Raw genomic sequence first — 26,062 nt, 5'->3', positions numbered from 1 at the left:
TCTTACTTTTCAGCTCAATCTCACTTTCACTTTCACTCTCACCTTCACTCTTGGTTTTTAACTCATTCTCACTTTCACTCTTGCTTGTTTGCTCAATCTCCTTTTCACTTTTTCTTTTTTGATCACTCTCATTTTCACTCTTTCTGTTTTGAGCAACCTCACTTTTAAGCTTCAATTGATCCCCATGGACCTGTGTTGGAGTTAAAGGAGTAAGTTTGATTGTTTTTCCATCCTTTTCAAAACTGTACATGTTCCTTAACCCATCATGGATCACCTTCCTATCATACTGCCATGACTTCCCCAACAAAATATGACTAGCATGCATAGGCACTACATCACAAAGCACCATATCCTGGTATTTCCCAATTGAAAAGGAAACTAGCACTTGCTTAGTTACCCTAACCTCCCCACAATCACTCAACCAGTGCAACATGTATGGTCTAGGGTGTTTCAAGGTACGTAAATTTAATTTCTCAACTAATGTAGTGCTAGCCAAATTAATACAACTCTTCAAATCAATGATCATACTACATACCTTGTTGTTGATGTGGCATCTAGTATGAAAAATATTCTCACTCTGCTGCTCTATATCATCCATCTTGATTTTTGTATTGAGTGCATGCCTGGTAACAAGAGAATCACCATACTCTTCATTCTCATACCCATTTTCTACACTAAACTCGGGACGCCTCTGATGGGAACCAAGGTGGGCCTAGTCTTAAAGATATGTTGCAAGTTCCAGATGAGCCAAATACAAGTTCAAGGGCTTAAACGATAAAGATTATGCTTTGATTCATTTCATAAGCTATGGAAAGGGCAACAACATGACTTATAGGCTTTGGACACTTGAAGGCTTTCAACTTATTTAATTAATTTCAATGACCTATTTTATTTGCTTAGAATAATTGGGTTTATGCCTATGTAAGGGTATGTTGGGAAAATTATTATTTTATTGAACTAGGGTTAGGGTTACTGTAGCCGAGTTACTGTAGCCGCGGTACTGTTCACTCAGGGGTATTTTTGGAAGATGGGGTTTTATTTTATCTAGGGTTTCATTAGGTTTTGCTTTAAATACTCTATGTAACCTCATTCTAATCAGTTGATGAAGTTTATGAAATTTGATGAATTTATTCATTGTGAGTTGAGTTTTACTCCTCTTGTTCTTAATTGAACTTTTGAACTTATCAAAGGTAAATCACAACCTTTGTGGCGTTCCTCCTTTGTAATCTGGGTTCTTGAGACGGGTTCTTCAACGGGTCTAGATTTTAATATAATCTAGGTTCTTGAAACGAGTTCTCATCGGGTCTAGGTTCTCCATCCATTGACTTGATTTTGGCTTTCTTGGGGAGTTTTCAAATTGATTGTGGGTTCAAGGGATTCCTTTCCCGCGGGTTCATATCATTTGGTATTCAGAGCAAGGTTTCCAATCAGGTCTGATTCTATCTTTTAATTTTAGCATCCTTAAATTTAATTCTAGGGCTTCATTGTTCTAGGGTTGCCAAAAAAAAAAAATTTGAAACAAAAAGTAGGCTGCCAAAATTCTTAGGGTTTTGGGTTTGGCTGAAATTTGCATCACCTAGGGTTTCAAAATTCTAGGGTTTCCTGCATCTCTAAGTTTGTCAATTGCTTGGAGTGTCATTCCATTGATTCTCTTCTATTTCATTGTCCATGTTTGTGTGTTTGAATTCAATTGGTTGGTTTTCACAATTGAATATTGTTGTTTGTGGATGAATTAGAGAAAAGAAAAGAAAGGAAAAGAAAAGAAAAGAAAAGAAAGGAAAGAAAAGAAAAGAAAAGAAAATTCCAAAAAAAAAAAAAAGAAGAAGAAGATGAAGAAAAGAGAAGGTAGCATATTCAAAGTTGCTACATAGTTACAACAAAGGGAAAGAAAGAAATTTGTTGATTTAAACCTTATGATCAAAGGGGCTGCTGCATACATCACTCAAGTTGGTATCTTGTCTTATTCTTACTCTTTCATTTGTATAACTTCATTGATTCTCGTGTCATTTTTATTCCTTCATGTTTCTCTTGTTCTTGTTTCCTGGATCTAATTACTAGTTGGGATAATACAAGGTTGTATTGTCTTGATTTAGTTCAACTAGTTCTTAATGAACTTGAGTGGGAAAACTCTTGAGGTAAAAGGCAAGAGAGTGTGAGATTATTATCGAGTAAAAAGCCAATTCAGAGTTACACACGAGTGGAGTGTCATTATTTGAGTGTAAACACGTAAGGGAGTGTGTGAGGTTTTTCACTAACATTCTTTTTGTGCAGCACATTATGATGTCTCATAGGAGTGACTCATCACCAAAGGAGATGGTAGATAACACATCCTTTGTGTTGCAAGTCATGCAACAACAGTTTGAGAAGTTGAACTTAGTGTTGGGTGAAGTGAGGGATAGGATGGATCATCAAGATGTGGTAATTAGAAATCTTCATGGCAGGAGAGATAGGAGGCGTCCCGAGTTTAGTGTTGAAAATAGGTATGAGAATGAAGAGTATGGTGATTCTCTTGTTACTAGGCATGCACTCAATACAAAAATTAAGATGGATGATATAGAGCAGAAGAGTGAGAATATTTTTCATACTAGATGCCACATCAACAACAAGGTATGTTGTATGATCATTGATTTGAGGAGTTGTATTAATTTAGCTAGCACTACTTTAGTTGAGAAATTGAATTTACGTACCTTGAAACACCCTAGACCATACATGTTGCACTGGTTGAGTGATTGTGGGGAGGTTAGGGTAAATAAGCAAGTGCTAGTTTCTTTTTCAATTGGGAAATACCAAGATATGGTGCTTTGTGATGTAGTGCCTATGCATGCTAGTCATATTTTGTTAGGAAAGCCATGGCAGTATGATAGGAAGGTGATTCATGATGGGTTAAGGAACATGTACAGTTTTGAAAAAGATGGAAAAACAATCAAACTTGCTCCTTTAACTCCAAAACAGGTCCATGGGGATCAATTGAAGCTGAAATGTAAGGTTGCTCAAAACAGAAAGAGTAAAAGTGAGAGTGATCAAAAAAGAAAAAGTGAAAAGGAGATTGAGCAAACAAGGAAGAGTGAAAGTGAGAATGAGCTGAAAAGCAAGAGTGAATGTGAGAGTGAAAGTGAAAGTGAGATTGACCTGAAAAGCAAGAGTGAATGTGAGATTGAGAAGAAAAGAAATAGTGAGACCGAAATGGAGAAAGAGAGAAAAATGAGAGAGAAAAAAGAAGAGGGTGAGACTAAGACCTCAAGCAAAAGAGAGAATGAGTTGAAAAATAATTATGAGGTCGAGAGTACAAAAAAAGATGAAGAAAAAGAGAGTGATAGAAAAAAAGAGAGTGAAAAGAAAAAAGAGTGTGAAAGGGAAAAAGAGAGTGAAAAAGAAAAAGAGAGTGGAAAGAAAAGAGAGTGTGAAGAAAGTGAGAGAAAAACAAAGAGAAAAGTGAGTTTTTATGCTAAGGCAAGTCTTAATCCTAACGAACTTGACGTATGTTTGCCTAGTATTGTTGTCTCTTTGTTGCAGGGATATGAGGTCGTGTTTCCAAGTGGTGTATTTAGTGGATTGCCACCCATTAGGGAGATAGAGCACTACATTGATTTTGTGCCAGGTGCAACAATTCCTAACCGACCTTTCTTGGAAGAACATGAGTCATTGACACACTTAAAGGGAGAAGGTAAGTTGTTGACCATAATGCGTGCTAAGCGGGAGGATTCTATTGAGACTTTTGCTCATGTATTCAAATACACACAAGGTATGGAAACTTTTGTGGTTGATGCTTTAGCAAGAAGGTATGTACTTATCTTCATTTTAGATGCAAAATTGTTGAAACTTGAATATGATAAGGAATTGCATGCTAATGATGATGACTTTGCTATTGTATATGGAACATGTGAGAAAGCATCGTTTGGTAAGTTCTATAAACTAGATTGGTACTTGTTTATAAAGAATAGATTTTATGTACCTACTAGTTTTATATGTAAATTGCTTGTGTGCGATGGACATGGTGGTTTGTTGGGTAACCATGGTGTAAGGAAGACTTTTGTTGTGTTGCATGAACGTTTGTGGGAATATCATTTGCCTTTCAATGAGGTGTTGCATGAACATTTGTGGAAGTATCAATTGCCATTCATTGATGTGTTGCATGAACGTTTGTGGGACTATCATTTGCCCTTCATTGAGTTTGCATATAGTTGGAGTAGTCATTCTGGTGTCAAGAAAATATTAGACATTTTGTATGAAAATTTATGTTGGTCTAAGATGAAGAGAGATGTCAATTGTATTTGTGGCAGGTGCATTACATGCAGAAAGGCCAAATTTATACTTTTGCCACATGGGTTGCATACGCCCTTACCTATTCCTAGTGAGTCATGTGTAGACATATCTATGGATTTTGTTTTGGGGCTGCCTAGGAAAGAAAGGAGTAGAAATTCTATTTTTGTGGTTATGGATGGATTTATAGAGTTTGCATATAACAGGACCATGCATACTACCACTTTATATTCTCCTTTTGAAATTGTTTATAGACTTAATCTATTTACTCCTTTAGATTTAATGTCTTTATCTGTTGACAACAGGAGTAGCTTGGATGGATGTTCTCAAATTCTTGAACAAATTAATGACAATGCATATGAAATCAATGATAATGTTACTAACATTTTTCCCTTTGATCCAGGTGGAGATTCGAGGTCGAATCCTTTTGAGGAGAGGGGGAATGATGGGAACCAAGGTGGGCCTAGTCTTAAAGATATGTTGCAAGTTCCAGATGAGCCAAATACAAGTTCAAGGGCTTAAACGATGAAGATTATGCTTTGATTCATTTCATAAGCTATGGAAAGGGCAACAACATGACTTATAGGCTTTGGACACTTGAAGGCTTTCAACTTATTTAATTAATTTCAAGGACCTATTTTATTTGCTTAGAATAATTGGGTTTATGCCTATGTAAGGGCATGTTGGGAAAAGTTATTATTTTATTGAACTAGGGTTAGGGTTACTGTAGCCGAGTTACTGTAGCACCGTACTGTAGCCGCGGTACTGTTCACTCAGGGGTATTTTTGGAAGATGGGGTTTTATTTTATCTAGGGTTTTAATTAGGTTTTGCTTTAAATACTCTATGTAGCCTCATTCTAATCAGATTATGAAGTTTATGAAATTTGATGAATTTATTCATTGTGAGTTGAGTTTTACTCCTCTTGTTCTTAATTGAACTTTTGAACTTATCAAAGGTAAATCACAACCTTTGTGGCGTTCCTCCTTTGTAATCTGGGTTCTTGAGACGGGTTCTTCAACGGGTCTAGATTTTAATATAATCTAGGTTCTTGAAACGAGTTCTCATCGGGTCTAGGTTCTCCATCCATTGACTTGATTTTGGCTTTCTTGGGGAGTTTTCAAATTGATTGTGGGTTCAAGGGATTTCAATCCCGCGGGCCTCCTATCTCTCCTGCCATGAAGATTTCTAATTACCACATCTTGATGATCCATCCTATCCCTCACTTCACCCAACACCAAGTTCAACTTCTCAAACTGTTGTTGCATGACTTGCAACACAAAAGATGTATTATCTAGCATCTCCTTTGGTGATGAGTCACTCCTATGAGACATCATAATGTGCTGCACAAAAGGAATGTTAGTGGAAAACCTCACACACTCCCTTACGTGTTTACACTCAGATAATGACACTCCACTCGTGTGTAACTCTGAATTGGCTTTTTACTCGATAATAATCTCATACTCTCTTGCCTTTTAACTCAAGAGTTTTCCCACTCAAGTTCTTTAAGAACTAGTTGAACTAAATCAAGACAACACAACCTTGTATTATTGCAACCAGTAATATAGATCAAAGAAACAATGAATGAATAAAATGACACGAGACTCTAGGAATTTATACGAGGGAAAGAGTAATCTATACCAGAAAGATGTAATCAGCTCCTATGATGATAAAAGCTTAATCAACAAAAACTTTCTTTCTCTTTGTTGAAACTATATAGCAACTTTGAATATGCTACGTTCTCCTTTCTTCTTCTTCTTCCTCTTATTCTTCTACTTTTTTTTTTTTTTTGAATTTTCTTTTCTTTTGTTTTCTTTTCCTTTCTTTTCTTTTCTTTTCTTTTCACCAATTCAATCACAAATAGCAATATTCAATTGTGAAAATCAAGCAATTGAATTCAAGCACAACAATGAAGTAGAAGAGAATCAATGGAACGACACTCCAAGCAACAGATAAACTTAGAGATGCAGGAAACCCTAGAATTTTGAAACCCTAGGTGATGCAAATTTCAGCCAAACCCAAAATCCTAAGAATTTTGGAAGCCTACTTTTTGTTTCTATTTTTTTTTTTTTGGCAATCCTAGCACAATGAAACCCTAGAATTAAATTAAAGGATGCTATAATTACAAGATAGAATCAGAGCTGATTGGAAACCTTGCTCTGAATACCAAATGATATGAACCCACGGGAATGAATCCCTTGAACCCACAATCAATCTGAAAACTCCCCAAGAAAGCCAAAATCAAGTCAAGGATGGAGAATCAAGACCCGATGAGAACTCGTTTCAAGAACCTAGACCCGTTGAAGAACCCAGATTACAAAGGAGGAACGCCACAAATGTTGTGATTTACCTTCGATAAGTTCAAAAGTTCAATTAAGAACAATAGGAGTAAAACTCAACTCACAATGAATAAATTCATCAAATTTCATAAACTTCATAATCTGATTAGAATGAGGCTACATAGAATATTTAAAGCAAAACCTAATGAAACCCTAGCCAAAATAAACCCTCATCTTCCAAAAGTGCCCCGGATGAACAGTGCCTCGGCTACAATAACTCGGCTACAGTAACCCTAACCCTAGTTCAATAAAATAGTAACTTTCCCAACATGCCCTTGCATAGGCCCCCTTAAGTGCTTCTCATAATAAACTCAATTATTCTAAACTAATAAAAGAAGGTCTTTAAATGAATTAAATAAGTTGAAACACTTTAAGAGCCCAAAGCCTTTAAGTCTTGTCGTTGCCCTCTTTCGTAGCTGATCAAATGAATTAAAACTGGATCTTCATCCTTCAAGTCCCATCTTGAATGTTGGACTATTGCTAAATTTGTCCCAAGTGGATTGCATCAATCCTTGCATTGTCTCCTTGATTTTCTTGACCCATCTGGAAGTTGCAAATAATCTTTAAGACTAGGCCCATCTTGGATCCCATCAGCTGAAATACGGGAGCTGAAACGCACGAGAGTCAAAACGCAAAACGGGCTGGGCAAAACGCAAGGAACGAAACGCACTGCAGGCAGATTAAAACGCAGAGAAACGCAGGGATATAAAATGAAAAAATTGTTTTCATGCGCCGGTTCCCTTAGTTTTTTTTTTCTTCAGTTCTAATTTTTTTCTTCTTCCGCATGTTACTGGGAGTATATTTTTCTTCCGGTTTTTATTTTCCTGTTGCTGATTCTTCATCTTCGGCATTTGGGTTTCAGCAAACACTGCTATTTCATTTTATTTTCCGTCAGTTTTTATTTTTCTCAGTTTCGAATTTCAGCATATCTGAATGATACAGTATATTTTTATTCAGTAACTTTCATTTGAAACAGTATATGATGATGTTAGATTTTAATTTTCTTGAGCATTTTGTTAATCTAGAGAGGATAGGCTAGATTTTTAGCTTGGGATTCAATGATGATGCCTTTACAACCCATTTTGGTCATTGAGATTTTTGATTGATAGGAACCAAGGTGGGCCTACTCTTAAAGATCATTTGCAAGTTCCAGATGGGCCAATTACAAGATCAAGGGCCAAGAAGATCAAGGAAGCAATGCAAGGATTGGTGCAATCCACCTGGGATGAAGCCAGCAAGAGCCCAACACTGAAGATGGGTGTGAAAGAAGAAGAACCAGTTTTGATCCACTTTATTCGAGCTGTGGAAGACGTGACTTAAAGATACGGCCTATTGTTATTGGAGGCTTCCAATTTGGTTAAATGATTTATTTTATTAGTTTAGAATAAGTGAGCTTGAAGATGCTTGGCTCACATGTCTTATTTCTTTTGAACTATGTTTTTGGGAAGGCCTTGTATTTTGGCCAAGGGCTTATTTGGAAAATTACATTTTAGGAACTAGGGTTTCATCAATTTACTGTTGGGGTTACTGTAGCCGCGCGTACTGTAGCCGGTACTGTTCATCAAGGGTAATTTTGGGTAAAAGGGGCATTATTTTGGCTAGGGTTTTGATTAGATTTGGCTTTAAAAACTCTTTGTAGCCTCATTTGAGAGTTAGACAATATTGAATTTTATTTGTGAGTTGAGTTTTCTCCTCTTGTTCTTGATTGAACTCTTGAACTTATCAAAGGTAAATCACAACCTTTGTGGCGTTCCTCCTTTGTAATCTAGGTTCTTGAGACGGGTTCTTCAACGGGTCTAGATTTTGATATAATCTAGGTTCTTGAAACGAGTTCTCATCGGGTCTAGATTCTCCATCCTTGACTTGATTTTGGCTTTCTTGGGGAGTCTTCAAATTGATTGTGGGTTCAAGGGAATTCATTCCCACGGGTTCATATCATTTGGTATTCAGAGCAAGGTTTCCAATCAGGTCTTATTCTATCTTTATTTCTTGCATATTTAATTTTAGGGCGTCATTGTTCTAAGATTGATTACAAAAAAAAAACAATAGTGGTGGTTAGTAGGGTTGCTGAAATTCATTGTTCTAGGGTTTGTGTTGGCTGAAATCTCTTGTTCTAGGGGCTGCCGTATATCACTTGCCCAAGGGTTTTTGAGTTATTGTTAGGGTTTTTCTCAACTGCTTATTCTTGATTGTGATCAAATCAGTTGGTGAAAGGAAAAGAAAAGAAAAGAAAAGAAAAGAAAGGAAAAGAAAAGAAAAAAAAAAATCGTGAAAAAAAAAAAAAAAAATTCGAGATTTTTTTTTCTTGATCCTTGTCATCAAAGGGAGGTGATTCTAGTTGATATCTTGTCTTATTGCTACTGTTTCATTCGTATAATTTCCTTGATTCACGTGCCATTTTTTTTCATTCCTTCCGTGTTTCTCTTGTTCTTGTTTCTTGGACTTAATTACTAGTTGGGATAAAACAAGGTTGCTTTGTCTTGATTGAGTCAATTAGTTCTTAAAGAACTTGAGTGGGAAAACTCTTGAGGTAAAAGGCAAAGAGAGTGTGAGACTATTATCGAAAAAAGCCAATTAAGAGTGAAACACGAGTGGAGTGTCATTATTCGAGTGTAAACACGTGAGGGAGTGTGTAAGGTTTACTTTTTTTTTTTCCACTAACTCTCTCTTGCGTAGCGCCTGATAATGTCTCATCGGAGTAGCGCATCACGAAGGGGGAGAGCAGATAACTCATCCTTTGTGTTGCAAGCCATGCAACAACAGTTTGAGCGGTTGAACATGGTGTTGGGTGAAGTGAGGGATAGGATGGATCATCAAGAAGCAGCGATTAGAAATCTACAAGATAGGAGGGATAGGAGGCGACGTGAGCATAGAGTTGAAAATCAGTATGATAATGAAGGAGATAGTGAGGAAGAGGAAGATTTAGCATCTGACGTTGGGTCGGGTAGAAATAGAGGAGTTAGGCATGAAAGAGGACTTGAGGGGAATCTAAGGGGTCGGGATGGTGTAGATAGAGATCTTGGTAGCATCAAAATGAAAATACCATCTTTCCAAGGTAGAACTGACCCTGAGGTTTATCTAGAGTGGGAGAAAAAAATAGAGTTGGTGTTTGATTGCCATAATTACTCTGAGGAGAAGAAAGTGAAGTTGGCGGTAATTGAGTTCACTGATTATGCTATTATTTGGTGGGATCAATTAGTGACCAATAGGAGAAGGAATTATGAGAGGCCTATAGAGACATGGGGAGAGTTGAAAGCTCTCATGAGGCGGAGATTTGTTCCTAGCCATTACTATAGAGACCTTTTCCAGAAATTACAAAATCTTACACAGGGGTCTAGGAGTGTGGAGGATTACCATAAGGAGATGGAGGTGGCGATGATTCGGGCTAATGTAGAGGAGGACCGAGAGGCCACCATGGCTAGATTTTTGAGTGGGTTGAATAGGGACATAGCCAATGTAATTGAATTGCAGCATTATGTGGAGATAGAGGACATGGTGCACATGGCTATGAAGGTGGAGAGGCAATTAAAGAGAAAAGGGACAGCAAGGTACACTACGGTTTCTAGCACTACTTGGAAATCAAAATGGGATAGGAATGATCCAGCTGAAGCAAAGAGAAAGACCGAACCACCAAAGGGAAAAGATTTGGGTGAGGCTGAAACATTTTCCCTTTGGTGCGTTCCTCCTTTGTAATCTGGGTTCTTGAGACGGGTTCTTCAACGGGTCTAGATTTTAATATAATCTAGGTTCTTGAAACGAGTTCTCATCGGGTCTAGGTTCTCCATCCTTTGACTTGATTTTGGCTTTCTTGGGAAGTTTTCAAATTGACTGTGGGTTCAAGGGATTCCTTTCCCGCGGGTTCATATCAGAGAGCCTTCTACCATTAGTCTCTCAGGATTAATTATTGTGGGGTCTGATTTTTTTGTTGCTACCAAGCTACTATTTTCACACTTCTCTACTTAAGATCAGATAGTTGCAGTTTTGGACTACACTAATTCTCATTGGTTAGTTTTAAGTTTGACACTTGACCTTATGATATGTCTTAGCAACTCAAACTTGGGAAAGTTACTTCAAAGCTATTGATTGATGACCTTAATTGACACAAACAGATACCTTTTGTGGTTTGTTTGACGACAATCAGTGCTTTCTTCTAAGCAACTAGCAAGAACTACAATGAACCATATCTAATGGCTTAGAAAGGTTGCAAAAGTACATGAGAAAAGGGACAAGCTAGAGATCATGCAAAAACAAAAAAAAAATGGTGCATGTACATTGGAAAAGGCTGCCTATCACCGGAATCTGTTAAAAAAAAAAAAAAAAAGGGTCTTTCAAAGTGTGATAGCGTGAAAGCCGCCAACGTAATGGTTTTGAATTGGAGTGAAGACCTTTTGGTCTTTCTTGAAAAAATGTTGCTAGGTTGAAACTATTGTGAGAGATCTTGAAACCAACAAATGGAAATCTGTTCACACACTTGGTGCACTCAAAGATCTCCAGCTTAAGTACATTTCCCTTGTTTGAGCTCTTGAGAATTTTATAAGCTTTTGTGTTGAGCTAAAATTTGACTTGTCTATATTCTAATGCCCATGATTTCAATATGATTAATCTTTTGTAGAGATTTTTGAGTTTAGTAGCTCACTCTTGAATTCCGCAATATTTTTATCGCATTATTTGCTAAGAGACTAGCAAACAGCTAGTTGGGGGGTGTGATAAAGTGATAAAAATTACATGATAAAGCTGCTTAAGTGAATGAATTATTTAACAAAAAATGAATTAAGCACTTAATTATGTATTGATTTTTAATACTTGACTCAATGTTAAATTCTGATTAATATCTCAAATTTTATTTTGATAATTTACTTATGTTGCAGGGCATTGTGGAAAAGATATTAAAATTATATGGGTATTATTGGAAGTACCTAATGCCAGCAACAAAAGAAATGCACAGCTGCAGCAACTCAAAACGCAAGAGAGGGAGGCGTGAAACGCTGGGCGAAGGCATGAAACGCAGGCGAGCTGGACCAAAACGCAGGAGAGGGAGGCACGAAACGCTGAATGCAGACTCACGCTGGGCAGGCTTGAAACGCAGGAGATGCAGCAGTGAAACGGCGTGCGCACAGCAGGAAGAGACGAAACGCACAGCAGCAAGGCCTGGTGGGCAGAGACGTGCGCACTGCGGAGAAATGAAATGCACGAACGTGGGCTGAAATGCGGGAGCTGAAACGCACGAGAGTCAAAACGCAAAACGGGCTGGGCAAAACGCAAGGAACGAAACGCACTGCAGGCAGATTAAAACGCAGAGAAACACAGGGATATAAAAAGAAAAAATTGTTTTCATGCGCCGGTTCCCTTAGTTTTTTTTTTCTTCAGTTCTAATTTTTTTCTTCTTCCGCATGTTACTGGGAGTATATTTTTCTTCCGGTTTTTATTTTCCTGTTGCTGATTCTTCATCTTCGGGATTTGGGTTTCAGCAAACACTGCTATTTCATTTTATTTTCCGTCAGTTTTTCTCAGTTTCGAATTTCAGCATATCTGAATGATACAGTATATTTTTATTCAGTAACTTTCATTTGAAACAGTATATGATGATGTTAGATTTTAATTTTCTTGAGCATTTTGTTAATCTAGAGATGATAGGCTAGATTTTTAGTTTGGGATTCAATGAGTAACCCATGACTATTTGGGATTGGATTTACTTCAATATTTAGTGCTTTTGATGATTAACTTGATGGATTATATCTCAATGTGCATCTAGAAAATATTAGAGTACTTTGTTCTTGGTTTAGATCAATTGTAGACGTAAAGGCACAATTGATACTTGAACAAGTAACATGACTTTAATGTTTTTTTTTCACTTTTCTATGATTGTTATATAATTTGTCAGGTAGTTTTTAAAATAAAATTACGGTTCATTGCTATATTATCCGACTATGATTTCTAGGAATGAGAGAATGGTTGAGAGAAAATGAAAAGAGAAGTAAATTCATCACCAAATTTGTGGGCGAAAATTGCATCCCAAGTGTTTGTTTAATTGTTTCTTACAGGTTTAAGTCAACTTCCATACGATTTCTTTAAATCCCTTTAATCTTAGCAATTTTAGAAAAATAGATTCTCTTTTATTTTCAGCTTTACTTATGCTTGAACGTCCCGACAATTTCACTCATAATTCATTCTACACTCCCTTGGTAAATATCCACATTTAGGTGTAAATATTGTTAGTGGTTAAGTTTAGGAATTTATTTCTCTTTGCTTATAATTTTAAATTTTCTTGTCACTCCAAACGGTAATATGTGGTCTTGCGAAAATGAAATCTTTGCTAAATTCTCATTGTCCCTGTGAATTCGATCTTGGGATTTACCCTTGTATTACTTTGACAGCTTCTACGCTTGGAAGTCGAAATTAAAAGCTGATCAACTCAACTGCTAAGACTTTCTGTTTTTTCTTAGGCCCCATATATGGTAAACAAGTTAGCAAGTGCCTACGTAGTGTAGTCGTAGAACTTGATCGAGATGCTTTAAACAAAGATTTACACCACTTATATTGAGGTTGTTTAGTCCCTTCTCGTTCAAATTCGACAAAATCATTCCATACATTGGAAGTCCTCTTTCTCTTTTTTCTTTCATTAGCTACTGTTTGAACATCTATTTGGCCCTTAGTAGAGACAGTATTAGGGGCATCAGTATTTGCAGTGTCTCCACCATCATTAGATATGGGCTCTACATGGCTAATCCCAATAGAGTTTTCATTTTCATACTCCTCCACTGGATCAACCAAATTCACATGATCATCCATTTGCTAGGGTCTAATATTTTTAAAACACAAAACCATAAACATAAAATAAGCATACAAACATTGACCATACAAGTTATATTAATCAACTAAAATGAAACCAACCTTGTCTTGATGGCTTAAGGTGCCTCCAGAAGCAAGGACACTAAAATATGCTAAAGTCAAAAACATTTGACTCCAACAGTTTTGCCTTGGCAGCCTTGCCTTAGTGGCTCAATGTGCCTCCAAAAGGCAAGGCTGATGTAGGTTGATATAGCTGATATAATCAACCAAAACATGTTAGAGTCAAACAATTTTGACTCGAACAGTTTCAATAGACTCTTGCCTTGGTGGCTCGATGTGCCTCCAAAACAGATTGAAGAAAGCATATTTAAAGACTTGAACTAATTACATAAAGACAAAACAGATTGAACAAAGATTAATTAACCAAGACATGTTGAAGATGGCATAATTAAATAGTTGAAGCAAGAACAATATATGATAATTTATAATCAACCAAAACAGGTTCAAGAAAGCATATTTAAAGACTTGAACTAAGAACATAAACACAAACAGATTGAAGAAAGATTAATCAACCAAGACATGTTGAAGATGGCATAATTAAATAGTTGAAGCAAGAACCATATATGATAATTTATAATCAACCAAAACAGGTTCAAGAAAGCATATTTAAAGACTTGAACTAAGAACATAAACACAAAGCAGATTGAAGAAAAAAATACTTAAGAACATATGTTAAAGATTTAAAAAAAATGATCATTTATAATCAACCAACACATGTTGAAGATGGTACTTAAGACATGATCATAATTTATAATCAATCAACCAACCATATTTATTATCAACCAACACATCTTTCAATACCTAAGACAATAACCAAACATGAACAATAAAAAATCATTAAATACATCAAGCAAGAACATAAAGTAATAAGCAAGAACCAGATAGGGTCAGATTAATCGACCAAAACATTTAAAAGAAAGCATATTTAAATATTGGGAGCAAGAACATACTCCAATCAACAATATACACAAATAACCCAAGACTACTTAGAGAAGTAAATGAAAAATTGAAACTCACAGTGGGCTGTAAACATTGCTTCAAGCACAGATCTATAGGCAAGCTGATGGGAACCAAGGTGGGTCTAGTCTTAAAGATATGTTGCAAGTTCCAGATGAGCCAAATACAAGTTCAAGGGCTTAAACGATAAAGATTATGCTTTGATTCATTTCATAAGCTATCGAAAGGGCAACAACATGACTTATAGGCTTTGGACACTCGAAGGCTTTCAACTTATTTAATTAATTTCAATGACCTATTTTATTTGCTTAGAATAATTGGGTTTATGCCTATGTAAGGGTATGTTGGGAAAGTTATTATCTTATTGAACTAGGGTTAGGGTTACTGTAGCCGAGTTACTGTAGCTCCGTACTGTAGCCGTGGTACTGTTCACTCAGGGGTATTTTTGGAAGATGGGGTTTTATTTTATCTAGGGTTTCATTAGGTTTTGCTTTAAATACTCTATGTAGCCTCATTTTAATCAGATTATGAATTTTATGAAATTTGATGAATTTATTCATTGTGAGTTGAGTTTTACTCCTCTTGTTCTTAATTGAACTTTTGAACTTATCAAAGGTAAATCACAACCTTTGTGGCGTTCCTCCTTTGTAATCTGGGTTCTTGAGACGGGTTTTTCAATGGGTCTAGATTTTAATATAATCTAGGTTCTTGAAAGAGTTCTCATCGGGTCTAGGTTCTCCATCCTTTAACTTGATTTTGGCTTTCTTGGGGAGGTTTCAAATTGACTGTGGGTTCAAGGGATTTCTTTCCCGCGGGTTCATATCATTTGGTATCAGAGACAGGTTTGTAAGGAACCAAATGATATGAACCCGCGGGAAATGAATCCCTTGAACCCACAGTCAATTTGAAAATACCCCAAGAAAGCCAAAATCAAGTCAATGGATGGAGAACCTAGACCCGAGGAGAACTCGTTTCAAGAACCTAGATTATATGAAAATCTAGACCCGTTGAAGAACCCGTCTCAAGAACCCAGATTACAAAGGAGGAACGCCACAAAGGTTGTGATTTACCTTTGATAAGTTCAAAAGTTCAATTAAGAATAAGAGGAGTAAAACTCAACTCACAATGAATAAATTCATCAAATTTCATAAACTTCATAAACTCATTAGAATGAGGCTACATAGAGTATTTAAAGGAAAACCTAATGAAACCCTAGCCAAAATAAACCCCCATCTTCCAAAAGTGCCCCTGGATGAACAGTGCCGCGCAACAGTAACTCTGCTACAGTAACCCTAACCCTAGTTCAATAAAATAATAACTTTCCCAACATGCCCTTGCATAGGCCCCCTTAAGTGCTTCCCATAATAAACTCAATTATTCTAAACTAATAAAATAAGTTCTTTAAATGAATTAAATAAGTTGAAACCCTTCAAGAGCCCAAAGCCTTTAAGTCTTGTCATTGCCCTCTTCCGTAGCTGATCGAATGAATTAAAACTGGATCTTCATCCTTCAAGCCCCATCTTGAATGTTGGACTCTTGCTAAACTTGTCCCAAGTGGATTGCATCAATCCTTGCATTGTCTCCTTGATCTTCTTGGCCCATCTGGAAGTTGCAAATGATCTTTAAGACTAGGCCCACCTTGGTTCCCATCATTGATGGGAACCAAGGTGGGTCTAGTCTTAAAGATATGTTGCAAGTTCCAGATGAGCCAAATACAAGTTCAAGGGCTTAAACGATAAAGATTATGCTTTGATTCATTTCATAAGCTATCGAAAGGGCAACAACATGACTTATAGGCTTTGGACACTCGAAGGCTTTCAACTTATTTAATTAATTTCAATGACCTATTTTATTTGCTTAGAATAATTGGGTTTATGCCTATGTAAGGGTATGTTGGGAAAGTTATTATCTTATTGAACTAGGGTTAGGGTTACTGTAGCCGAGTTACTGTAGCTCCGTACTGTAGCCGTGGTACTGTTCACTCAGGGGTATTTTTGGAAGATGGGGTTTTATTTTATCTAGGGTTTCATTAGGTTTTGCTTTAAATACTCTATGTAGCCTCATTCTAATCAGATTATGAATTTTATGAAATTTGATGAATTTATTCATTGTGAGTTGAGTTTTACTCCTCTTGTTCTTAATTGAACTTTTGAACTTATCAAAGGTAAATCACAACCTTTGTGGCGTTCCTCCTTTATAATCTGGGTTCTTGAGACGGGTTTTTCAATGGGTCTAGATTTTAATATAATCTAGGTTCTTGAAAGAGTTCTCATCGGGTCTAGGTTCTCCATCCTTTAACTTGATTTTGGCTTTCTTGGGGAGTTTTCAAATTGACTGTGGGTTCAAGGGATTTCTTTCCCGCGGGTTCATATCACAAGCTCTTCAGAATGATTTTTTTCCTCAGTTCTCAGATATGAAATATAAAGCTTAAAACATATATTTGTAATTGTAAATAATAGCAAAACAGCTATGTGACGCCTCCAGATTCCGCTTGGATCGGACGGACATTTGAAGCGTCGAGACATGCAACACAAGGTTACCTGCCTCCGTTCATGACATATAAGATGCAATATTTCTAACATGCATCTAGCATTATGCAATATTCGCAGCGGATAATTTTTTTCTTTAGCAATACTATGCACCAAACTAAAATATCCCAAATACATAAAACATACTCCATACTTAACGACATACTAAACAACTAAGATCACAATAATAGTCCATAAGGTTGTGATCAAAAGAGTGCTGGAGATTGAACTCCACAAATACAAGTAGTAATCTGAGGTAACTACTGTACTACCATCTACGCCGCACCGTCGCTTAGTCGACCGTTTCCAGTTGGTCGATTCCCGGTTCTCCTTCAGATCCTATAACAAAATCTACCATTTGGGGGGAATGGTAGTTGGGACTACCACAGTGAGATTTGATTACAAATCTCAGCAAATTAACAGAAAACTTCCACACAGGTTAATGATGCATGCATGGCAGTAAAAGCATGAATGCATAATCAAATCATAAGTAATCATAGCATAACTTGACATACAACATAACATAATTGGCATAACTTAAACTGAAACTGAAGCTTAGCATGAACGTGACTTGAAACATAACATGAACTTGAAACATAGCATGAACGTGACTTGAAACATAACATGAACTTGAAACATAGCATGAACGTGAACTTGAAATATAACATGGACTTGAAATATAACATGAAGGTGAACATGCATAATTTGAACATTAACTTGAGCATGACATAACATAAATGTGAACTTGGAACGTAACGTAAACGTGAACATAACATAACATGAACTTGAAACATATTCTTGTCTCATGGGATTACCATGATTGCGTGAACGTAAACTTGAACATAACATAACGTGAACTTGAAACATGACCTGAACGTGAAATACATAAACTTGAAATCTTATTCAATAGACTTAATCATTAAAGTGACCATATGGGTGCTACACAGTTCCCCTTGAGCCGTGTGTCTCTGCCAATTACCGCATCACATCACAGGTGTCTATACCAGCTGTGAGTGCGTTAATACGTACTCCACAGTTGTTATGACCCCACGTGTTCTACGTGTCACAATTGCTGTGTCTCACGTAGTGTATGCTCCACAGTTGTTGTGGCCCCATACTTCATGCTCCACAGTTGTTGTGGCCCCATGACTTATTTGTTTGTACCACACTTGCTGTGGACACACATAACATAATGTGTGGCACCATCGGCGTTAGTGCCTGGTGCGCTCCGGTGACCAGCTAATTAGGCCCCATTTGCAACCTGTTGACTGTACTTCGTCAACCCAGAGAATTTCACACCTATTTAGACACTCCAGCGTGAACAAAGGAGTTCCACTAGGATATTATACCCTATCCTAGCACTTAGGGTCGTGATTGACATGAATGACTTAACTGGCATACATGACATTTCGTAACGTGACGTAACATGAACGTGACATAAAAGACAAAAGTCCTGACGTAGCATAACGTGACATGAATGTAAGATGACAGACATGACATACTTCAAGACATAAATGTAACAGAGTACATTTCATAACATGGCATACATGTAACATGTAACATTTCGTAACATGGCATACCATATAACAGACAACATTTCTTAACATGGTGTAACATGTGACAGTGAATATTACGTGACATGAAATACATGTAACAGATGACATACTTAACTTAACATGACATACTTGCAATGTAAATGAATACGTGAAAGAATATCTTATGTAACAGATGAATAATTCATGACAAAATAAATTATATGTAACAGATAAATATGTAATGACTTGGCATGGCACATATGATATGCATACATACAATTTAGTTCTCTTACTTTTCACTCATACACATTAAACTGATAGTAAGTTAAAATCTAACTTACCTCGATCGTCGCGTTCTACTAGAATAAAGTGCGAAACACGAGGAACTGTAAGAGGGTATTTTAAATGTTAGAAATTAATTACTAAAAATTAAAAATGTGAAAAGAGACAACTTAGAGTAAAATTACCATTTTACCCTATACATGTGGGCAAATGACCATTTTACCCCTAACTTAAGGATTTCACATCCTAACTCCAAAAATTACCAAAATTTACATTCCTCATATAAATCTTGTCCTAGACTCAAATAACAACTCAGAAAAATTTAAAAAACCAATCACAACTATGGAAACTCATAATGACCGAAACATTCATATAACATTTCTCTTGATTTTGGTTGCAATTTCTTCCATATTCAAAACCCATGATTAAACCAAAATTTTGTAACAAGGATCTTCCTATCCTAAGTTTAAAAATACACTTAAAATATCCATTAAGAAAAGCTAATCATCAACACCAAACTCTTTGTAAAAATATCCAAACTTTTTAACAAAAAGTAAACCTTAAATCACAACTTTTGACATTAATAAAAACATCTCCAAGAATTCTAAAAAATAAAATCTTACTTCTAACGTATTCATAACATCATCCTAAGATCAAACATGCTTTAAATCATCAAACCAAACTCACCAAAAATCATAAAACAATACTTGGAGTTTTTGGTTTTAAACTTAGTCCAAAACAGAAACTGTTTTTCCCAACCAACTTTGATTAATCTCTTGATTCATGGCTTAAAGACATTTGATCTTCAAACTAACACATCAAATGGTTTAAAAATGTGTCCTAAAGAAGATCCAACCATCAAACTTAAAATCACATGGCTAAAATTTAATAAAACATGGATCTAACTCAAAAACATCAAATTTTAGGCCTAACCGAAATCCTCTTGCATAGAAAATCATATCTTTAAAACTAATACTAAATATCTTCGAAATAACATTCTAACATGTATATAAGAGGCTTAGTATCATCATATAAAAATATCAAAGCCTTTGGAATAAGATTAAACCACGAAATATTCAAACTTTCACAAAACAGAAACTGTTTTTCCACTTCCAGTTTTCAAGTTTCTAACTCTAAGAAAATCTATTATCAAAAGCTTTATTCATGCAACAAAATCTCAATGAACATTCATAAACACATGTTAACAGCACTCCATAAAGTTTTCGGTCCAAGATATGTCCATTAGGTTGGTCAAAACTTCCAAAACATAACATACTCTCCAGTTTCACGCCCAAAATGATCTTTCTATGGTTAAAAATACTTTTGACCGATCAAAGGAGCATGGAATGAGACTAATAAGATATCCACAGAAACTAGACTCAAAGATAAACAACTTATGTGAAGGAATCATCTTGGGAAAATACTAACAAAGGGTCTAAAATGGCCACGCAAAATGTCCCAGAAATCTGTCCGAGAGAGCTCTTTTGGGGTTCTCTCTAAGAACGGGGGAAAAGAAGTGATAAAATAGAATGAAAAGTGCCTTGCACGACTATAGACTCCTGGAGGGGGAAGTTGTGGGCTGGAATGATCCTTGATTGGAGGTGGCTATGTGACATAAAGTGGAGAATAGTGAGGTGCAAAGACTGCCTGCAGTAGCTGTGAAAGATGGAGGAGGTTGATGGAGTGGATTTCTCCTTCACATCAAGGCACTATTGTGATATGAACCCGCGGGAAAAGAATCCCTTGAACCCACAGTCAATTTGAAAACTTCCCAAGAAAGCCAAAATCAAGTCAATGGATGGAGAACCTAGACCCGATGAGAATTCGTTTCAAGAACCTAGATTATATTAAAATCTAGACCCATTGAAGAACCCGTCTCAAGAACCCAGATTACAAAGGAGGAATGCCACAAAGGTTGTGATTTACCTTTGATAAGTTCAAAAGTTCAATTAAGAACAAGAGGAGTAAAACTCAACTCACAATGAATAAATTCATCAAATTTCATAAACTTCATAATCTGATTAAAATGAGGCTACATAGAGTATTTAAAGGAAAACCTAATGAAACCCTAGCCAAAATAAACCCCCATCTTCCAAAAGTACCCCTGGATGAATAGTGCCGCGGCTACAGTGCCGCGCTACAGTGACTTGGCTACAGTAACACTAACCCTAGTTGAATAAAATAATAAATTTCCCAACATGCCCTTACATAGGTATAAACCCAATTATTCTAAGCAAATAAAATAGGTCCTCGAAATTAATTAAATAAGTTGAAAGCCTTCAAGTGTCCAAAGCCTATAAGTTATGTTGTTGCCCTTTCCATAGCTTATGAAATGAATCAAAGCATAATCTTCATCGTTTAAGCCCTTGAACTTGTATTTGGCTCATCTGGAACTTGCAACATATCTTTAAGACTAGGCTCACCTTGGTTCCCATCATTCCCCCTCTCCTCAAAAGGATTCGACCTCGAATCTCCACCTGGATCAAAGGGAAAATGGTTAGTAACATTGAAAATAGTAAAACAAGATAGTTACCTGAAAGATCCATTGGACATGCATTTTCATTAATTTGTTCAGGAGTTTAGAAAAGACCATCCAAGCTACTCCTGTCATCAACAGGTAAAGGTGTTAAATCTAAAGGGGTAAATCGATCAAGTCTATAAACAATGTCAAATGGTGAAAATTTAGTAGTAGCATGAACACTCCAATTATATGTAAACTCAATGAATGGTAAACAATACTCCCACAAATGTTCATGAAGCACATCTAAAGTCTTCCTCGAACCAAAATGACCACTCAAATATGCAAACTCAATGAATGGCAAATGATACTCCCGGAAACGTCCATGTAACAATTCAATGAATGGCAAATGATACTCCCACAAACGTTCAAGAAACAAACCTAAATCTTTCCTTGCACCAAGGTCACCCAACAAACCAGCATGTCTATCACACCCAAGCAACTTACGCAAAAAACTAGTAGGCACACAAAATCTATTCCCTCTAAACAAGTACCAATCTAGTTTATCGAACTTACCGAACAATGCTTTCTCACTTGTTCCATACACACTAGCAAAGTCATCATCATTAGCATGCAATTCCATATCATATTCAAGTCCCAACAATCTTGCATCTAAAATGAAAACAAGAACATACTTTCCTGCTAAAGCATCAATCACAAAATTTTCCATACCTTGTGTGTATTTGAATACATGAGGAAAAGTCTCAATACAGTCCTCCTACTTAGCATGCATTTTACTCAACAACTTACCTTGTCCCTTTAAGTGTGCCAGGAACTCATGTTCTTCAAATAAAGGTCGGTTAGGAATTGTCGCACCTGGCACAAGATCAACGTAGTGCTCTATCTCCCTAATTGGTGACAATCCCCTAAACACACCTCTAGGAATCACGACCTCATATCCCTGCAACAAAGAAACAACAACACTAGGCAAATAGTCGTTAAATTCGTTAGCATAAAAGCTGGCCTTAGCATAAAAACTCACTTTTGTCTTTTTATTTCTCTCTACAATCTCTCTTTCTTTTTCCTCTTGTGTCTCCACTCTTTTTTCTTGACTCTCAACCACCTCTCTATTTTATTTTTCTCTCTCTTTCTTTTGATGTTTCGGCCTCATTCTCTTTTTTCCTCTCACTCTCTTTGTTCTTTTCGCTCTCTGTTTTTCTTTCACTCTCCTCTTTTTTTGAACTCTTGGCTTCACAATTGTTTTTCAACTCATTCTCTATTTTTCTTGAGGTTTCAGCCTCACCCAAATCTTTTCCCTTTGATGGTTCGCTCTTCCCCTTTGCTACAACTTGATCATTTTTGTCCCACTTTGGTTTCCAAGGAGTACTAGAAACCGAAGTATACCTTGATATACCCTTTCCTTTTAGCAGTCTCTCCACCTTCATAGCCATGTGCACTATGTCCTCTACCTCCTCATAATGTTGCAACTCAACTACATTGGCTATCTCCCTATTCAACCCCCTCAAAAATCTTGTCATCGTGGCCTCCCGATCCTCCACTACATTAGCCCGAATCATAGCCACCTCCATCTCCTTATGGTAGTCCTCTACACTCCTAGACCCCTGTATAAGATTTTGTAATTTTTGGTAGAAGTCTATAGTAGTGGCTAGGTACAAATCTCCGCCTCATGATAGCTTTCAACTCTCTCCATGTTTCTACAAGCCTCTCAAGATTCCTCCTCCTATTGGTCACTAATTGATCCCACCAAACAATCGCATAATCAGTAAACTCAATTACAACCAACTTCACCTTCTTCTCCTCAGAGTAATTATGACAATCAAACACCAGCTCTATTCTTTTCTCCCACTCTAAATAAATTTCAGGGTCAGTTCTACCTTGGAATGATGGTATTTTCACTTTGATACTCCCAAGGTTCTTATCTACTCCATCTCGACCCCTTGAGTTTGCCCTAAGGCCTCTTCCATGCCTAACTCCTCTATGTCCACCCAATCCAACTTTAGATGTTAAGCCTTTCTCATCCTCACCAAACTGTCCATTCTTATACCCATTCTCAATTTTAGGCTCACGTCGCCTCCTATCTCGCTCACCTTGCAGATTTCTAATCATTGCTTATTGATTATCCATACTATCCCTCACTTCACCTAAGATTTAGTTCAACCGCTCAAACTGTTGTTGCATGGCTTGCAACATAAAGGATGAGTTATCTGCTCTACCCCTTGGTGATGAGCTACTCCGATGAGACATTATAAAGTTCAGCACAAAAGAATGTTAGTTGTAAAAAAGAAAACCTTACACACTCCCTTACGTGTTTACACTCGAATAATGGCACTCCACTCGTGTTTCACTCTTAATGGCTTTTTCCCGATAATAGTTTTCCCGCTCAAGTTCTTTAAGAACTAGTTGAATTAAATCAAGATAATACAACATTGTATTATTCCAACCAGTAATATAGATAAAAGAAACAAGGAATGAAGCAAATGACACGAGACTCAAGGAATTTATACGAGGGAAAGAGTAATTATAAAACAAGATACCAACTAGAAAGATGTATTCAGCTCTTATGATGATAAAAACTCAATCGACAAATACTTTCTTTCTCTTTGTTGTAACTATGTAGCAACGTTGAATACGCCACCTTCTCTTTTCATCTTCTTCTTCTTTCTGGTTTTTTTTTTCGAATTTTCTTTTTTTTTCTTTTCTTTTCCTTTCTTTTCTTTTCTTTTCACCAACTGATTTGATCACAACCAAGAATAAGCAGTAGAGAAAAACCCTAACAATAACTCAAAAACCCTAGGGCAAGTGATATACGACAACCCCTAGAATAAGAGATTTCAGCCAACACAAACCCTAGAACAATCAATTTCAGCAACCCCAACATAGTAAAGAAATCTGCTAGCCACCACTTTTTTTTTTTTTTGTAATCAATCCGAGAACAATGAAGCTCTAGAATTAAATATGCTAGAAATAAAAGATAGAATCAGACCTGATTGGAAACCTTGCTCTGAATACCAAATGATATGAACCCGCGGGAAAGGAATCCCTTGAACCCACAGTCAATTTGAAAACTTCCCAAGAAAGCCAAAATCAAGTCAATGGATGGAGAACCTAGACCCGATCAGAACTCGTTTCAAGAACCTAGATTATATTAAAATCTAGACCCGTTGAAGAACCTGTCTCAAGAACCTAGATTACAAAGGAGGAACGCCACAAAGGTTGTGATTTACCTTTGATAAGTTCAAAAGTTCAATTAAGAACAAGAGGAGTAAAACTCAACCCACAATGAATAAATTCATCAAATTTCATAAACTTCATAATCTGATTAAAATGAGGCTACATAGAGTATTTAAAGGAAAACCTAATGAAACCCTAGCCAAAATAAACCCCCATCTTCCAAAAGTACCCCTGGATGAATAGTGCCGCGCTACAGTGACTTGGCTACAGTAACACTCACCCTAGTTGAATAAAATAATAACTTTCCCAACATGCCCTTATATAGGTATAAACCTAATTATTCTAAGCAAATAAAATAGGTCCTTGAAATTAATTAAATAAGTTGAAAGCCTTCAAGTGTCCAAAGCCTATAAGTTATGTTGTTGCCCTTTCCATAGCTTATGAAATGAATCATAGCATAATCTTCATCGTTTAAGCCCTTGAACTTGTATTTGGCTCATCTGGAACTTGCAACATATCTTTAAGACTAGGCCCACCTTGGTTCCCATCATATTGGGTGCAGCCAATGGCAGTGGATGGTCTGCCATGTGGGAGAGGAAACTTCTCCAAGAAGCTTTGACAAGGTGGCCAATTTCGTGGGCCTTGGTGGGCCCCACGAAGTGGGCTTCAATTTGGGGTTTAAAGGGGGTTTGGTTAGGGTTTGAGATGCTATCAAGCCCAAAACTAATTTTCCTTGGCCCAATCAAATTTCCAAGGTTTAAAATGTTGGATAATGAGGTCATAACAAGGATTTGATTAATTAATAGCATGTGGAAGTGATTTAATCAAGTGATTAAACACAATGCTATAAATCGGATTAAAAAGGGTTTGGAGGCCAACTTTAGGGTTTGAGAAAACCGTTTAGGGTTTTGGTTTCAACCAAGCTTTTGCGGTTTCAATTGGATTCCAACCATTTAGGTTTTGCTAGGGTTGAAACCCTCTTTGGTCTGGCACAATTTAGTTGATCAGATGAAATAGAGCTTTGCTTAGGTGGAATGATCTCACACCTTGACTTCCTTCACAAATCCATCTAATGGTTCCTCATGATGTTAAGTGTCTAATACTATTCACTATATGTGGCTAAGATCTTTCCAAGTGTCCAAATAAACTCTTCCAACCTAATTTGAACATTTCAGACTGTGATTTTGAAAATACTGCACTGGGTGCTCTTATCGAGATTACTATTCGCTCAAAAAAAATTCATAATAAACTTAGTACTGAAAAATTCTAAATATTCATATTAACCTATAGTGAAAATCGTTTAACGAAATTCAACCCCAAAGTGCCACTAAAAATAATTTCACAATTTTCAACAGACGTTTCGTCCGGAATTATGAAAATAGGCTATTGCGCCATAAAATTCTAAATAATCCACTGAGTCTAACGGCGTAGACCATAACGCATTCTGACACTTCTAACTACCTCAAATAATTAAACTCATTTTTCTAGCACCATAACACCCACTATGTTGACGACTAAAACCTGTGCGATTGGTCGATTCGTAAAAACTTATGGGGTTTTCACGAGATTCCTAAAGTCAATAGAAATTCCACCAATGAATTTCTAGTGGCTGTTACACCCTAAAGCCCTAACAAGGCATATTTTGCCATTAGAAAATAAAATGA

Source organism: Juglans regia, chromosome 13 (genome assembly GCF_001411555.2).
Source record: "Juglans regia cultivar Chandler chromosome 13, Walnut 2.0, whole genome shotgun sequence".
Classification (NCBI taxonomy): domain Eukaryota; kingdom Viridiplantae; phylum Streptophyta; class Magnoliopsida; order Fagales; family Juglandaceae; genus Juglans; species Juglans regia.
The sequence above is the reverse complement of the archived record's forward strand: the minus strand, read 5'-3'. Positions refer to the sequence as shown.